We start from the raw sequence: 17,806 nt of genomic DNA, 5'->3' as shown, positions 1-17,806 counted from the left end.
ATCCAGAGAAGCTTCCGGAAACCAAATTACTTAGTGGCTAGGCATGAATGCTAATGCCATCATTTGAAACACAGGCTAATAATATAGAAGTTTATTCTACCCAAGGGTATGTATATTCATCATACTTGAGATGTATTCTTCTGTATGATAGATTCAGCTTGATGGGCATATTTACAGAGGCTTTCTTCCTAGGATAATTGGACAATTTAGGTTTAGAGAATAGGGACATTTGAAAAGTGTCCTAGCACAGTGTAAAACACTCCAGAGATCCGGCTACAAAGAGCTGAGGCCTGGGGAAATGAGCAAAATTCAGAAATGAGAAATGAAATCATCAGTCTCCAATGGGCAAGAGGCCAGCTTGGGTAGGCTGTGGTTTTCACTAAAAGAGCCATGGTCAACGTAGTTGCCCTTCCTGCCTACAGTATACAGGGCTCAAGACGACTGGTCATTTGCAATGCATGAACTCAACAGGCTTCCTTTTGATTTTCCCAAGAAATCCTTCCCATGGAGCAGTAAAGACCTGCCAGTGAGATCCCTAGAGCTTGTGAAGTCTTTACAGCTGACGTGGCATCCAACAGCTGAAGCACAGCATGAAACCTGTGGACAGTAGACTTTGCAATATAACACTTAACTCTTCAGCTTCAAAACATAACTCACCACCCACATAAGAGGTCAAGCACAACATGTGTTTATGCAACAGTGGAGATTCACTGCTGCCTGCACGTTCCTCTCTCCCAGCTGTCTGTAATGACAAGCCAGCATCTTTACCAGTTCCCAAATATCTCACTAACTTGTCCACAGTTTAAAACTATGAAAAGATGTATTTTTTTTCTCAGAAATATGTTGAAGGCTTCTACTCACAAGCTACCATTAATCTGTTACGCACTACTAGCCAAAATCAGAGACATTGTGTGGACTAGTTTTAGCAGAAAGTCAGGGGGCAGCTTGGATTGCACCACCAAGCTGTTACTTTGTTGTAGCGGCCAGACTGACCTGTTTTACAAATAAAACAATACTTAAAAAAAACCAAAAAAAACCAAACAAACAAACAAAAAAAAAACAGCTGTATAAAGTCAATTTCCAGAAGAGGTGAGGAGTCCCAGCTTGCAAGAGTTTCCTTTTATGCTATGCCTGGTTTTGACTGACTCTTCATGACAACACTATGAGTGTCATAGTGCCTTATCTACCTATTTCCTGCCTGAGAAACTCAGCCTGTCCCTAAAGAGTCTGGTCCCCAAACCACTCTTAGAACATATGAGGAATCTAGGTCAACATGTTTCACATCCAGACTTCTTAGAAGTCCTTTTTTTCTGTAATCATAAACCTGAGGGAAATGGAAACAGTGATCAGAGCCAAGTCACAAGAAATAAAAGCATCATTTCAGTGGGAGAAGACAGGGAGGAAGCAGGGAGAGGCAATGGGTGGCGCAAGGTGGACTGTAAGGAGTGTCAGCTCCTCCTTGGTTTGGAGGAACAATGAAAAAATTTTTTAAAATGCAGGAAAGTTTTAAAGAGTTTCTTCCAAGTGGGTAATAGCACTAGACCTACAGTCAGTAACTCCAGCAGAAGAACAGATCTAATACTCGTGGGCCAAGCATATCCCCCAACTTCCCAATCGTATAGATGCAAGTGTCCACTCTGAAACAGGCTATGGATAAAATTGTCAAAGAGGAAACCGGACCTGACATACCACCAGTGAAAATATCTTTAGAACACTGCAGACATGTTCCTGATGAGGCTCTAGTGCTACTTCAAGGGCAAAAATTCCCATGGATTCAAAGACTCCCAAAACTAATTTGGCACTAAGAAGAAAAATAGCACTTTTGCAAAGGTAGAACACATGTAACGGCTTGTTTTGTGGTGGAAAGTCGGTTGTACCAGCAAAGAGGGGAAAAAGGGGAGACAAACCTGCTGCAAAACCTCATCATGCATCTCATCACATTCTGAAAGGTAGATTTTTGAATAAAACAAAGAAGCTAATCGCAGACTGTGAGTTTAGCAAGTGAGTCTTGTATCAGTAAAAAGCTTTTTTCTAAGATCACTTGTCACATGAGTAGTCAAATGCCTCAAAGTCTGAGAAGACAATGTTAGCAGACAAAAACACTATCAGCACTAGAATTTCCTCAGCTATATTGAAAATAAAATTCCAGACAGTAGTTTTATTACACGATGAGTTGTCTCTTAGCATCACATTACTATCTTCTAGATGATTTATGCTGTCCTAGGAAAACTCTGGTGTGCAAAATGTTCAATCAAAAGACGAGTTCAGTCATTTCTCTGAGCCTGGCATAAACAAAGGTGTTTTATGCCAAATGAACATAACCAGGCAAGCTCTTTGACATTCCTACTGCAACAAGTAATTGTTATTATTCCAGCTTTAGATATGACAATAGCTTTCTTGTCTCCTTACATAAGAAAGGGCCATCGTTTTCTTTGATAGGTCTGGAAGGGAGCACTTTGTACCTCAGGGAAGAATGACTTAATAGAATTGATTTTAGTACACGTGCTTCAGAGTTTGGTCTGCACAACAGTATGCTCATTTAACCTCATGATGATAATGAATCCTCACTGCAATAAACTTGTTTTAAAGCAAAATTTTCAATCTACTGAAGCCTCACGTTGGGTTTTATTGCAGTTATTACTAACTTTTTTATTAGTAAAGCCAGAGGTTACAAGTGACCCCAGCCTATGTGAGATGTCCAAATAAACAAGGCAATGGAAAAAAGTAGCAGAGAAGACATTCAGACTCATATGAAAACAGTAATGGCAGCCTGGAACAATAGTGTTGCTAGTCCAAATTAATTTGACAGGATTCATATATATTGTTGTGTCACTACAGCAGAGCCTCGTAACAGGGTATTTCAGTGCACAGGAAATGAATCCTTGACTGAGCAGCTTTCATTATACACATTCTTGTAACCTTTCTTCAGACATGCACTAGCATTGCATTGCCTAAAGCAGCTCTCTGAAATGCGGCAACTTTGCCTTTGTTAAATTTGCCTTTAACATGATTTTTGGAGGACTTTTTACATCCAAGAGCAGGAAAGAAATAGTAAGACAGAAGGGATTTTTTAACTCTCCAAAGGTATTGGTTGTCTTAAGTTGGACTGCTGGAACAAGGCTGCAGAAGAAGGATTAACAAGCTTGGTGTTGCAGAGGTAATCACAAACTTGCAGTCTATCAAGAGCCTGACCTTATCTTGAATTATTTTTTAGAACATCTCTACTTGGGGAAGCAACATTTACACATTTCTTCTATGTGAAATTACATTTCTAGGACTGTTCTGGCTGTGACTATACAAAATTTCCTGTAGTAGCTAATCAGGGAATTAAGGGGGGATTCACCCTAACATCCCTGGGAGCAGGAAAGCTATATTCCTGTCCAAGAACCACAATATGTTTTCTGGTGACAGAAAAATTTACCACAGCTTGTATTTTGCCTGATCTCCAATGAGACATTCAAATGAGTTATGAGAATATATTAAAATTACTACCACAAAAAAAGGTAAAACTTAAAACATAGATGGTTTAGGTCTTAGTCACCTTTTAACTGCTGGAGATGACTAACCTCCACCTGTCTTCCCCAAGGCTATTTGTGACCTTCTCTGGAGCATTTGGTGGTGGCCACGGATGGAAACTGTATGTAGTATTACCTGAATTTGGGGCGTAGTTCAGTTCAGCAAGGTTCCATTTAGAAATGTCATTAGTTCCTTCAGCTGTGCAGGTATTTGATAATCAAAGAAGGGAGACTGGCCCCTGAAAAAAAATACTTCAGTCTCCATTTTCTTACACTCATTTTTAACACCCCCGTTTTGAAAGCAGACCATCCGAACACTGGTGCTATTGAAAGAAGAAACGTCAGTGTACCAAGTTATCCAATAATCAGAGGAACTGAGAACTCTTCCCCAGAGACCACCTTTGCTGAGAGACACTGCTTACAAGAGTATCTGGGGCTCTAGCCCCGGCTCCAAAAGGCATTCACTGACAACAGCAGATCTTCAACTTGAATCTACCCCATCTTTATGCAATACAGAGGTTTGACCATCAGCAAAGTAAATAACACCAGTCCACCAAAAGAGTCTCTCTTGCAATTATGAGAAATACTACTTAGGAATAAAATGCTTCCTTTTAACAGATATGGGCATAATTGTCCAAGCATGTTTACCTGGAAGGCACTTTTTTTTTTTCTTTTTTTTCTTTTTTTTTCCTATTTCTGTCAGAACAATACATTTAGATTCTTTAGCCTCTTGTTTTAAGAAAATTGCATGTCTGTGGAAAGTGTCTCAACAAGCTGGAAAGATAGAGTTTTCATCAGCCCAATGGCATGGGAAGGTCTGCAGTTTGCCAAATAAAAGAATTCACTAGAAACAAACCATCTTCACCCTCCAAATGCTAGGTATTTCAAATATCTTGCAAATTCACATTTCTCTTTCTTTTCTCCTTCCAGGAAAAAAAATAAAAGCAAAAACAGAATCCCAGACCCAGTAAGAAAAATATGGCTAAAAGCAGCAGCTACATGTATAATTGAGATCACCCTCTTCCAAGTGAGGCATGAGCACATGCAGCTATGGCTGCTTTTACAGCTCACCTGCAGGGCTCATCAATGTTCCTCTTCCCTCCCAGCTACCGGTGTAGGGCCTCTCTTAAATAGAAGTGCCTCTCCCAAAATAGACGAGTTAAGGAGATGTGCAGAAGGGGAGGAGGCAGAGAGGTTTGGTTCAATGGACCTGCAGGAAGCTCCCACAAGTAACCTGTGGTCTTATATGCCACGGGAGGTACAGGAAAGCCTGTGTCCTCCTACCATGCAGAGAAGCAACCATATCCCATTTTACAAATGCCGCCATTGCTATGAAGACTGAGTCTGCTTCTGAAGTGCAGATTTATTTCTGGCTGTAAAGTTGCATGGCACGATTATAATTTCTATACTAGTTAGGTATTTATATATTTTCCCATTACCTTATTAAAATTATCATTCTAGAGGATCTTTTTCACTTTTCTCCTCCTTACATGTGTGATTGTCACAAGCAATCCTATGCAAAATTATGAATGTGTCAGAGGGACTTGAGCATGGAGAAGAAAATCAAAGCCAGAACACTTTGCATTCAGACTCATCTTTCTCCAGCAAAAAAACCTCCATAGTGAATACACAGCTTAAAGTCCCTCATACTTAGTCCTACACTGTTACAATCCAAAAGTGGGTGCTCTGTAAATGTCACCTGTGAAAGGAGCATCATAAGTCAGCCCAGAGAATGATATGGGCTTTTCGTTACTTGTCCCCTACACACACTAGCTCTTCTGCACAAGTCTGCCTGAGATTTAGACCTCTGAGTTTCCTGGGTAAGAACCAAGTTTGATCTCCCATGTGCAGAGATGTGGTGCATAAAAGAGTCACTGCCAGATTGCCTGGTATTAATTTTTTGTGAGATCGACAATACAGCTTTTTTGTGTATGTGTGTTTATTTCTGTTTGAATCCTTTCAACTGCTGTTTCTAGCAACACCCACGCAGGATGAGGGTGATCATTTTTCTCACGTGACTGGTGTGTTGTACTTTCTGCAGGTCTCTGGCGCAGTATTTTTTTTTTTAAGGACTTTAGCCCTTCTTGGTCCTTTTACATCCCATTGTAAAAGAGAGTAGAGGTTCACTGGCTCGATTTCCTACAGGGCGGACAAATTTATTACCTCTAATAATATTTTCAGCTACAAAATTAAATCAGCTGCGCAGCCAAAGCTTCTGACTGAAGTAGGAGGATCCTGCATTTGGGACTATCCTCTTGCTCTGTGTAACACATCAGCAGTCCCCAGTCAGAACTCAGTCTCCTCTGGCCACAAACTTGAGAGGGGGAGCATGCAGATCACTCCACAGGCTGGCTCCTTGCAGGCGTTTAGGGCTCCCCTGACACCTGAGAGCCTACAAGGAGGGCAAGGCAAGGGGGAAAAAACAGTGTGGGAGAAACAAATCTCAGTTCCCTTGACACCATGAGCAGTAAGGATGAGGGAGAAGTTGGACCATCTGAGAGGACAACCAGCTGTGTTGGCTCAGGGTGGAAACAGGCTGATACTTGGGTCAGAAACGATTTCCAGGGTAACGTGGCTGTGGTGTCACAGTATGCTGTTGCCCTGTTTTGTTCATCATGTCTTTCTTTGCTTCCCCTCCAACACTGAGTACTGGCAACTGCTGACAGACGAGGAAGGTTTCCTGCAATGGCAAAAATGGCTAACATTCTTGTTCCCCTCTCCACCATCCATCACTCCCAGCTTTTCCCAGGCTGTAGCTCACCAACACTCAAGTTTTGCCCCTCTGCATCTCTTCCAAAAGCAAAAGCTTCTTTTTACTTGGGGGTATGTCAGTGGTCACAACCAGAAGGACAACCCACAGATAGCTCAATCTGGCAAGCTGTGGCACAAGAGTGGAAATGAACCTTCTATGATGGGGTAGAGCCAAGGGATCATCTTATGTTGTCTTTATATCAGCAGAAAATTTAACATGTAACAACACCTGAGATGGGAAATTCTGGTTTTCCCTACCACACTGTGAGCACAGGACCCATCCACTTCAAAATGTCCTTTTTATATGCATCTTCCACCAAAAACCATTTCTGGCAAAGCATGCATTGTCTTGCCACATCACTGGCTCTGGCAGGATTTTAACCTTATACTTTCTTAAATGTCATTAATTGGAATTTTTTTTCTGCCCTCTCAGTTTCAGTACATTTTACATTACTTTTAAATATTTTAAGAATTATCCTTATTGTAGGAGTACACAATGTTTTTAAATAAAACTTTTGTGATGTTATGTAGCAGAAGACTGCTCCATTAGAGAATACGAGGTATTATTAGTCTCTGCCAATTAAATGTACCCAGTGATGGTTCATCACTTAAGTGAAAAAGAAGCTTTAAGCCAAAGAACATTCACTGTGAAATTCAGGGTTGTTTTCATTTCATTCTTGCCAGAGTGTGAAAGTATTTAAAACCAATTAAAGATCAAGTTTTTTAATGGGAGCATTATAGTTTTATTGTGGTCCTGGAAGGAGATAGGAGTCAGGCTAAATCCAGAGTATCAGTAGCAATTCTGGATTAATTCCAACTCCTGCAGATCTTGAGAGTCTATCTGTCTTGAGATGGGTAATGTTCATAGTTTAATCATAGACATTTGCTATTAATATTAATCTGTTCTTCTTATGACTCAGAGTGTTTTGCTGCCAGAACCCACTGAAAAACCCCAAAAGGTAGTGAAAATGAGTGCATTTATTACATTCGGAAGGCATGGAAGTGGGGGAATGGTAAACTCATTTTACAAATTGAAGTTATGGCTATTTATTATGAATCATTTTATTGCTTGTCTCACTGCATTACCTGGCTGGAATCTCTGTTGAGCTTCATGCTGAGAGATAGCCCATGACCTTGGGATGCTTCCCAGTCCAGCCAGGCACAGAGTGCCTCTGGTGGAGACATGCAAACCCTGGGACTGCTTCTGTGGTGCTCAGACAGGGCAGTGGGGTCTAGGCAGGAGTCCCAGCTCAGTCCAAGAGCACACAAACAGTGTTCTCATGTCCCTCATGTCTCTACTTCAAAGGAGAAGATGGCCCAGACTGATACCTTTCAGAATCAAATAAGGGAAAAAGAATGGAGCCTGCTACTCCTGTTATAAGCCTCATCATCATCCCCAGAGAACTATTCCCTCATTTACTTGTTAGGGACAGCTCCAGGTCTGTCTCTGCAGTAAGCATAAAGGAAAAACAAAAATAAAACTGTTGGACATCAGCAAATAATGTCTCCTTTTCTGGCCACACCTCATTTAAAGGAGCAGTATCTCTCAAGAAAACTGCAAAACATTACAGACATCAGGAGAAGCAAAGAAAAGTCATTTCTACCTTTTAGTGACAGAGTGGATTGCCTGAGACTCCGTTTCTCATTCTTCTGAGGTAGGATTTATTTTATTCACCCCAAGGGCAAGGGCACAGCACAGCCACATGCAGCAAGAGAGTTACTGGATGTTGAGCTCTGACAGGATTTCTACAGTGTCTGTTTCTACAGCCTGTTTTCCCCATCCCAAACAGTGATTCCTGAATGTCCTGAAATAAAAAATCTGCACCCATGCCTACATGACAAAAGTTGCCTTCTGTGCCTTCTTTCTCAGTTGATTTCCACCCTGGCCTTTACAGACTTGGAACTTTAATCTCTCCTTTAAGCCTTGTGGAGTGTCAAGTACTGCCTCACAGGAATTTCCTCAGCTGAAGCACTTCTAAGATTAAAACACAAATACTTAAGAAAGAAAAACAAAGAGGTCCTAACAAATACCAAAATACAGCACAGAATCATTCAGGTATTACTGAAATATATGCAAATAAAGCAAGTAAATGTGTCCAGTTGACTGAAGTGGCCTGTTGGTTACACAACCTTTAAAACAAGGACCGGGCTGAGGATTTCAAAGTGTTTGTTACTCCGAGTCACAAGTGTATCAGACTCTCTGGACAAAGGAGATCACTATCTTCCCTTCTTCTTCATTCCATTGATTGAATGGAATTCAATACATGTTCTTAAATTCCTATACATGTTCTTAAATGGTACAAAATAACAGCAATTGGATCTGGTTTGCAGGGAGAGCACCAATGCCCCATAATTCTCATTGCTGTCTCTCTCCTGTCAAGTACATTATTTCAGCTTTGCTGTTATGCTGTCTTCTGTTTCTATTTATGTGACTTCTTTTTTTTCTCGCCTAAATCACTTCCTGCATTGATCCAGACATTTGGATATATAAATGAAAGGCCTCAGACACAGAAATAAACACAAAATATATTACGATATTTTATTGTTTGTGCAGAATATTAAAAGAAAAAAGTCCTCTTCAAGAGAGCATGAAATTTGCAAACCCCTTCTGTCTCCATCTTTTAGCTGACTGATTAGGGTTCCCAGAGGATATCAGGAAAGGCAAGGCTGGGTACTGGAAGTCTGCCATCCTTGAAGTTAGGCTTTGCATGTGTCAGATCCTTGTGGCTGGGACAGAGAGCACTTAGTAACCAAACTGTAGCTCGTGGATCAACCACAAAGTTGCTGAAAATGCTGAAAATGTTTTGATCACAAGGATCATCTGAACTTCTCTTTACTTCCAACTTCTAGATCTCATTGAAACTAGAAATAACATTATTTATTAAATGCCTACATTATATTGATTATCTATAATAGCAATACTTTGAGGTTTTAATACCAAAAAGACTAAAACCATTCACATTGCAATTTGCCTGCAGTTCAAAATTTAGACATGAAAGTGTATGCTGGAAACACACATGTGAGCGTAGGAATGTAAGCATGCATGCATAGGTGAAGAACTAAAGGCTGACAGACAAGCAGAGAGATAAGCAGTTGAGAACATACTCTGCACATGTTTTCAAATAGATCTGACACCAGTTCAGGCTATAAATTCCTTCATGCACATGGACGTGAATTATTTTCTTAGTGATCAGCATCTTTTTTTAATTGGAAATGTACATTATGAGGTTAGACTGGCTAAAAAGATCTCAGCAATTTTTGTGAAGGAGTCAGTCTTTCCTGATTAAAAACCTTACCTATTGAAACTTTATCTACTGGTTTCAGCCACTGACCCAAATCGACCTGAGCTCTCTGTCTGATGTGTCTTAAATTTTGGAAGAGGCTAAAAAGAAGTCAATATAGCAGCTTTCTTTATTTCTGCTCTGAAAAAAAAATAAGCAGCATGTAGTGCCATTACAGTGCTTGCACTATATGATGCTGATAAAATGCTGCACTTGTTAGTCCCTCTCTGAGCAGGACAGCCAGCCTCATTTTGTGCAAAGTGTGTCATCAGCATCACAGTGTGCCTGGCTGTGCCCATGCCTCCCACAAGGTTCATGGCAAGGATCTCATGCTGTTTCCATCTTCTCACATGCCGGAACTTCCACCTGGACAGTGGGTTTCCTGCAGAAAATGAAATACACATTTCCCAGACACCCTGTTGCAAAGTCAACCGGGACAAGACTGATCACTGTGTCCAGTCTGGGGAATGCAAGTCCAATCCATTCTCAGCCACAGTGCCCAGGTAAGGAATGAGGTGGCTTGCTTGACTATAAACCCCAATCTAAAATAGATGCCACCTCCCACTTTTAGGATCAGTGCTCCTTCATGACATGAGGGTGGAACTGCGTTTGCATTTGTTGCACACCATTATTGCGAGCATTGCATGGCTGAGGTTTCTGTGGCTCTTGCTTTTCAGTGGAATAATTCCTTAAGCCACTGTTGAGATTGAAGATTGTTCACTGTATCTCTATACAGCAAGTAATGTAGCCTTTCAAAAGGTAACAGCACTGTTCAATGTAAAGATTTCTTTACTTCATTTGTATGAGCTCTCCCTGAGCTGCAGCTGCCACATCTGCTGTGCTTACAACATACTTTTTCACTTCCTGTGGTGAATCTGAAGATCTGCAGAGGCGGTAATCACACCATAAGGACACACACATCCACCTGCCCTATGTAAGTAATTCCCAAATTCAGATGCATTTCCTGACTGCAGGAATCTTTGTTCTGAGTTCAGCTCTATGTCCACATCCACAGAGCATTTTGTGGTGAAGAAAAGTCTAGAGTAAAGTTATCACCCCAGACCCATCGGATTTATTTTTATTACAGCTTATACAGAGCCACTGATCTGTCAGGCATCCCTCTTCTGAGACGAGGAGAGAATAGGGATGGCACATGTTCATAGGTCTTTACAGCAACAGACCCTAAGCAGCAAAAAATCTGGACTAGAAATAACTCCTGCTTTCTAGCAAGTGTCTCAGGGACAAACATGAAAGTTGAATGATCAGTTTCCACTTTTCATGGTGTGTCTACAGCAAGAAGAAAAGCAGAAACCTTCATCACACACATGTATGTAGTGAGAGCAGAGGTCAGCTCTGGCACTTTATGTGGTTTCAAAACTGCAGAAGCAGTTCCTCAAGACCTATTCTACTTGGCAAGCAATATATTTTTTCTGCATGAAATAAAACCAGATACAAAGATGGGACTTGTAGTTGCTGCACAAGAGAAACAGTGGTTTCATTATTCGGGGTTGATCAAGATCCACTCACCTGGAGTTCTGACTAACCTTCAGACAGGTTTTCCCCATCCTGACTAGAAAAATGAAACATCAAAAATCACTCCTGAAATGATCTTCTCACAAGATTCCCAACCCATCTGTGCAAACTCTAGTAGTTGGATGATTCAAATAAAGGTCAGCTGAGTATTCAACTCAAATCAAGGAGTCTTGCCCCACCACTATCATCCAGCATTGACCAGTCAGTGATCACATCAAATTAATTACACTACAGTAGTGGTATTTGCAAGTGGAGCAGTAAAAATCAGGGTTCAATGGGAAACAATAGGAACTTTCACTCTGAGCAACATGCACATAAACCCTGACTATTTTGGACAAATTTTCTTGGAGGTTTTGCGACTGGTTTGAATTATTTTTTAATTTTTATTTTAGAAAATACTTTCTCAACTTACCGAAAAAATAAAATATTTTTAATTCATTTTTCAGTAAACTCTAGATTCAAGTATGTTATTAGAATGGAATTAGGCAATACAAAAGAAATCTGTACTGTGCTCATTTCAGAAATGTAAAGTGATAAAGATTAAAAAAGCGCAATTTTCTTAAGTGGAGAACTTGAATGATTAGCAAAAAGGAACCACTACATCACTGCAGTTGATAGAAGACACTAAACCTCTGTGCAGCTTCTAGATGTTCAGATGCTTTCTTCAGTTGCAGAACAGTCTTCAAATATGGATTAAAAATGTTCATTCCAAATTAACTAAGAAGGGATTATGAACAACCCATTCCTCTTCAGACTGCCTCAACCTGTTCAGCAATATGTAGCACAGAAAGAATCTCATGCAGATCTCCGAGCTTTGGCATGTTCCCTAGTAACTGTCTGTACCAGGTGCTCTCACATCACCCAAGGTAGAAGAGTTTCAAGGGAAAGAAACTCTCAGCTTGACTATTTTCCTGGAAACACAAACTTCTATTTGCACTTTTACCAAAGATGAACAAAAAAAAGAAATTGCATCCCACATTGAACTGAAAACAACCCATGATTTCTGCCTGAATTTCTTTAGCTCCATCTGATTTGTGTCTTGATAATATTATGAAGTCTTTTTGATTTTATATATCCATGGTATCTTTCATCCCAGAACCTGTTGTTGTGTGCTCTGAAGGATCAGCCAACAGTGATAGCCATAGTGCCTCATTCTTCAAGGAACAGCACAGACATACCCCTCCAGGATTTTCCTTGAAGAAGTTGCAGCTGGACATTCCTGGTGCATATGATTCGTCAAGTAGACAGAGGTATCTAGAGAAATAAACAAAAATGTGGATATTTCACAAATATTTAAGAAAAAAATATCTCTTTTGACATTGTTTTGACAGATTTCATTCTGTTTTGCAAACAGGAGATTTGAGGTTGGGGGAAACTTGAAATTTGCCTTTTGTTCTTCCAGCTCTTACAGAACCAAAGAAAACAAATGTAGGGATGGCTCTGTGATCCAGGAAGGGCTAAGATGTAAACATCCACAGGTTCTGAAAGTGAAATATATTCTAGCTTGTCCACGGCCTGGAAAATAAACATATTTGACTACAGTAGTGCTCAGCAGCTGGTTGTTGGATTAGAGCTGCACAGCTGGAAGCCTACAGTTAAAAAAAGTGTTACCTAGAACACAGTGGTAAACAGTGCTACAAATATCTGAGTAGCTGAAAGGTCAAGAAGGAAATACAGGAACAATGAGAGACAATAAAAATGTTAACTTGGTTTTTTACTTTGTTAAGTCAGGTAGGAAAGTTTGAACCAGACCTTTGGGTTATTCCTTGCTATAAAGCACAGCCACAGTGAATGAAGGAGTTCTCAGCTTTAGATGCACAATGCGTATGAGAAAAATGCCTTCTGAGATGCTGAGAAAAAGCAATACTTTTCTATACAGAGTTCCTCCTGAGGAATCCTCCAGAATTGGTCCAGTGCATTTGTCTCTGCTTAGGGTTGGATTCAGCCCACCTAGCTTTGAGTCTCAAAACCATAGCTAAGTTATTTAGTTATCTGTACAACTACTGCAGACAATGAAGGCTGCTAGATATATTCCCAGAAGAATAGTTAATTTCACTGGTCTTAGCCGTTTATCTCTGTCCAAAAAACTCACAAGATGATTTTGAGAGCCATCAGTATCATCAAGTGCTCAATATCTATTTGAGGGCATGGGAATGTCAAATATTCCCTAGGCCATGCCTTGATGCCCAGTACAGTCCATGTGAGCAGGCTTGAGGGAAACAGAAGGTTTGCTGCAGAGTGAGTGTGAAGTCTAAGAAAACTACTATGACAGGTATTCAGAGCTGTGTATGAGTGTTTACAGTGATTTTTCTGTAAGCCTAAATAGCATTTCTTGTACAAATTACAAGTGGCAATCTACACAAAGAGATCAGGTTGTTTGTGTTGTCTCCAAAAGAGAGTTAAAAGCACTAACCACCTCTCTCTTCCAATACAAAACCAGAAAAAGCACAGATTTTTTTCTTTGATTTGTTGATTTGTTTGGCTTTTTCAAATGAAAAGATCAGGAAAAGGTACTATAAGAAAACTGTACAAGAACTAACACATCAACATTATGGAAATATATAAAAGTGAAGGCACATTGTAGTAACTGCATCCTTTTAAAGACTGTATTTGTAAAACCCATTCAATTATTTCAGTAACTAAACTGTAGAAGCATCCAGTACACTATATTCAGCTTTATGCACTTGTGGAAAATTCCTTTGGAATGTTATAAGAGTGAAGCCCAAATAGTGCAATAGAAATTTTATCCAACATCCTTCCTATACAATTATATAAATTGATTTTTGAATTCTGTAGGAATACTATCACTCTATTAAAATCTATCATATTTTTTCCAAAGGCTATGTTCCAAAGTGCTTATAGCAAATATTCTCACTTTCCCCTGCAGCAAAAAAGTCTCCAGTAAAACCTGTGACCTTCTATATATCCATTTGCTAATAATTGATTGATACTAGAGAAGAGAGAACTTTCCTTTTCTTTGGAATGGTATTTGGAAAGAGACCCCCTGCAATCCATCCAACAGGGTTCAGCGATGTGAGAAAGGAGACTACTAACACATCAGTATTCTGCAATATTGGAAGGGAGACCCCCTTTTGCACTGAATTAATGCCTGGAAAATCTGCTCCCCTCATGCTTTTTCCATGTGATTTGCTGGAGCTCATTCTTGCTCCATTGCTGGGAAGGCCAGGACATATCCCCTGGCAGTTTTTAAAACTTTTATAAACTGGAAAGTATTTTGCTGGCTTGAACTTTGCTTGCATAGAACCTGTGAAAGATGCTGCTGTTATTGTTGGGGTGTTAGTTTAGTCATGTCATTCATTTCTGTTAAATAGGCTGGTTTGATTTTTTTTTAAAGTTTTGCTGTTTATCTCAGGATGTCAATTAATTAATTTCCCAATTACTTACTTGTGTTTCATCCCTTTGGTTCATTCCTGTATGTGCAGAAACTTACTGGGGAGGAAAGGGGAAAAATGTGTTGTTCTACCTTGGTTTCCAATTTGTTATTTTAGTCTAGGTGAGAAGGCAAATCTACAGTGATTCAAATACCTTCAAGGTGAGAGAGAGAGAAGGGTGTTCTGGTGCCAAGAGAGCAAAACTTTTTGCTGAGCAGAGTCTAGTTTGTGTCTTAACAGCTGCATTTTCAGCATCCTTGAAATCTGAGGAAGCCATGTATGGGGATCCTCAATGTTTCAGGTAAAAAACCCCAAAACAGCTGGTTTTCTGATTAGAAATTGCACATATTAAATGTTATTCCAGTGGCACATCATGGTGTTTTTTCTAAGGTGATGAGCTGGGCCTCCCTGAAGTCCTATTGGCCGAAATATTTACTTGAAATCCTAGAAATGTGTGTTTGTTTGTTTGCATGTGTGTGTGTGTCTACAGTTGAAGATGAGGCATATTTAACTATCCTTCCATTTTGTGTAAAAATCATGTAAAGATATGAAAATGGGAATAAAGTTGAGATTTAAAGTCATTTACCATTTAGTGCACTGAAACATTTGCCAACAATTCATTCACTTACTTACTTGGCTCTTTGGCTACAAAATTCACTGTGGAAGGACCTAAACAAAGAACTTCATGGAAATGGGAGACTGAGTAAAGACTATATTCCTGTGCTTCTGAGGAAATATATCTTAAGTAAAGTGAACATAATATTTAGTGTGCCTGGAATGGAGTTTTAAGCTACAGTTTTAAGCTGGTTATTTGTGTACTTTGAACTCTATACTGGAAATAATACCAATTGCTGGTTTGAGTAAGACTAAATCCTGGGATGGCTTTTGTCTCAATGTTTCATTCTTTTAATTAAGAGAAAGTCATCACATCTGAAAACAATCACAGTGGAAAACTATTTGGGAAGCATAAGCAAGTCTCCTTCAATCAGACCTAAAGTTTACTGAAAGTCATAAAGGACTAGGAAAACATCAGTTTGGGTGTTTCTATCTATCTTCCTGCTTATATTGTTACCATATATGCACCATTTCACTGCAGATACACAGAATGTGCTATGATATACCATGGCTAGTTCCTACCATCAGCATGAATAAAGACTTGAACGTAGAAAAAAGCAATCAAATGTAACACACATTTATCTGTGCTGCAAATTAACTTAAAACTCAGCTAAGGAAGCATCCCTGGGACCTCATCAGGTCATTACACAGAAGAGCAAACAGGTCAGTGCAATCCTGATCCCAAGGCATACCTTGGTCCATGTCAGACTGGAAATACGAATCTGCTCATGAGCAACTCCAATCTGATTGTGAACTACTCCATGGTCTTCTGCTGCCTCTTCAAAGCATGCAGCAAGTTGTTCCCAAGGCTCCATATTGAGGAAGTGCTCTCCCACTGTCCTCCATCAGCTGTTGTCCAACACAAGGGTGCAATATGTGCTCGGTATCGGAGAAAGCAAAGTACCTCAGGAATGATACATATAAGAAGAACCTTTAGAAAGGTCATTTTAATGTGTGTCAAAACAAAATGCCTGAAAGGGCCATGGCTTGGGTGAAAAGAGATTTCAACTGTATTCTTCAAATGTGGCATTTCAAGAGTCCTGGACCTGAGTTATATGATTCTGATCTCATAAAACCATAGAAAAAGTAGAGTGAATCATGGTGAAATATTTTCAGGCCTGGCCTGAAATAGCCCAGATGAGGGCCAGTGTAGCTGGAATGCATCTCAACAGGGTTTTTTTTCCTCCTCAAAATGCGCATATGCGCTCAGCTCTGTATATAGCACATGGATGGCAAACCCACAATGCATGGTCAGATAGGCAAGAATACTGGGATGTCTGTGAGGAGAGAAAGGAATTGGCTGAATTTCTGTAGGTGTAAACAGACCTTGCTAAGCAACATAAAGTAACTAATGAGCCATAGTTCGGTGAGAATCACTGGCAAAATGGCATTACCTCTGACTTCATTTTTGTTATGAGATTATAGAAAATAAATAAACTTGTGTACTTCAATTTCAGTACCTTTGCTCTGGGCAGAAATTAACCCTTTTGCTGCTCTATGGGCTTTGCTCCCACACAGTGCTCACTCATTTTTTATCCTGTCTAAAACCTAGCACAGTGCTCCTGGACAACTTTCTCATAACGTTGAAAGGAGAGCAGAAATTCAGGTCGACAGGGAGAACAGAGTTCAGTATTTCCCCCAAAATATGTTGCAGAGTTAGTGCCATAGTTGTTTTTACTTTTGGTTTTTGACACACAGTGAGGAATAGAGGATAAGTCTTGAACTGTTCCTTTCATTAGGAACAACCCTGTGAGTTGGAGATACAGCATACTGTCTTAAAATGGTGCATGCATGCTTATTGGTAGTAAAATGATCTGTGCTTCAAAATAAGTTTATTTATTTCTTGCATAGAAAACTGCACAATATACAGCACTCCCTGATGTTGGCACATGGGCTCTGGCAGACCACCCGCATGTTCTCTGTGATATGTCATCCACAGGACAGAAGTAAAGCCCTGCTGAGATCTGAGGCTATTGATGCACTTCTCAGAGATCATTTTGTGGAGAACGACTAGATTGTCAGCCAGAAAAAAGGCAAATCACATCTTCACTAGCATAATTCTGAATAACAGAACAAATTCCGCAAGGACAAGTTTTATTTTTCACAGAAACAAGTAAACCCAGCAGCATGTACCTAGTATTTAACAATTCCTTAAAATAACCCTATCATTAAGAGGTGGCAAATACAGCCTGGTTCTCAGTGGTTTTTTCCTAGTTCTGACCAAAAATGTCCCTGTGGGTATGCTGCACAGAGACCAAAATCCACGAAGTGCCTGTAAATTGTTAAAACAGTAGAAACAGTTAGTGCCAGCTAACACAGCAAAATTTTTAAAATAACAGCACTTCATGAAAATATGTTGTAAGTAGCTTTAAAAACTCTGATCCTCTTCTGTTGTCAAGAAACCTGTAAAAATGAAATTTACTTTTCAGATACCCAGCATAAGAAAAGAGTAACACAGATGATATTAGTGTCTCATCTGTGCTAGAAAAAAAGAGAAGACACCACGAGCAGAGATCTGGTATCCCACCGCAACCCAATTAAATCCCAGTCCAAGGGATATTACAAACTTACCATTCTCCTATGAAGGGCACTGCACAAAAAAGGAGCCCAAAGCAGATATGATATGAGCCTATACTGTACCCTTGGCATCATGGATTGCAACACCCAATTTAAATTTGCATTTCTTCGACACCAGAGGAATGTGTTCTGCAGGAACTCC

At 39.9% G+C, this 17,806-nt stretch overlaps 1 long non-coding RNA gene across 1 annotated transcript; it reads left to right on the top strand.

The window, feature by feature from the left end:
- Positions 1-12,303: 12,303 nt before the first annotated feature.
- LOC113967391 lies at positions 12,304-17,089 on the top strand. The gene is made up of 3 exons (XR_003534154.1): positions 12,304-12,330; positions 14,595-14,633; positions 17,027-17,089. It is a non-coding gene; the product is annotated as an uncharacterized LOC113967391 (long non-coding RNA).
- Positions 17,090-17,806: the final 717 nt, after the last annotated feature.

This window comes from Neopelma chrysocephalum, unplaced genomic scaffold (assembly GCF_003984885.1).
Source record: "Neopelma chrysocephalum unplaced genomic scaffold, ASM398488v2 Primary Assembly neopelma1_23, whole genome shotgun sequence".
NCBI lineage: Eukaryota > Metazoa > Chordata > Aves > Passeriformes > Pipridae > Neopelma > Neopelma chrysocephalum.
Note: the sequence above shows the minus strand (reverse complement) of the source record. Positions and strands in the feature narration are given on the sequence as shown.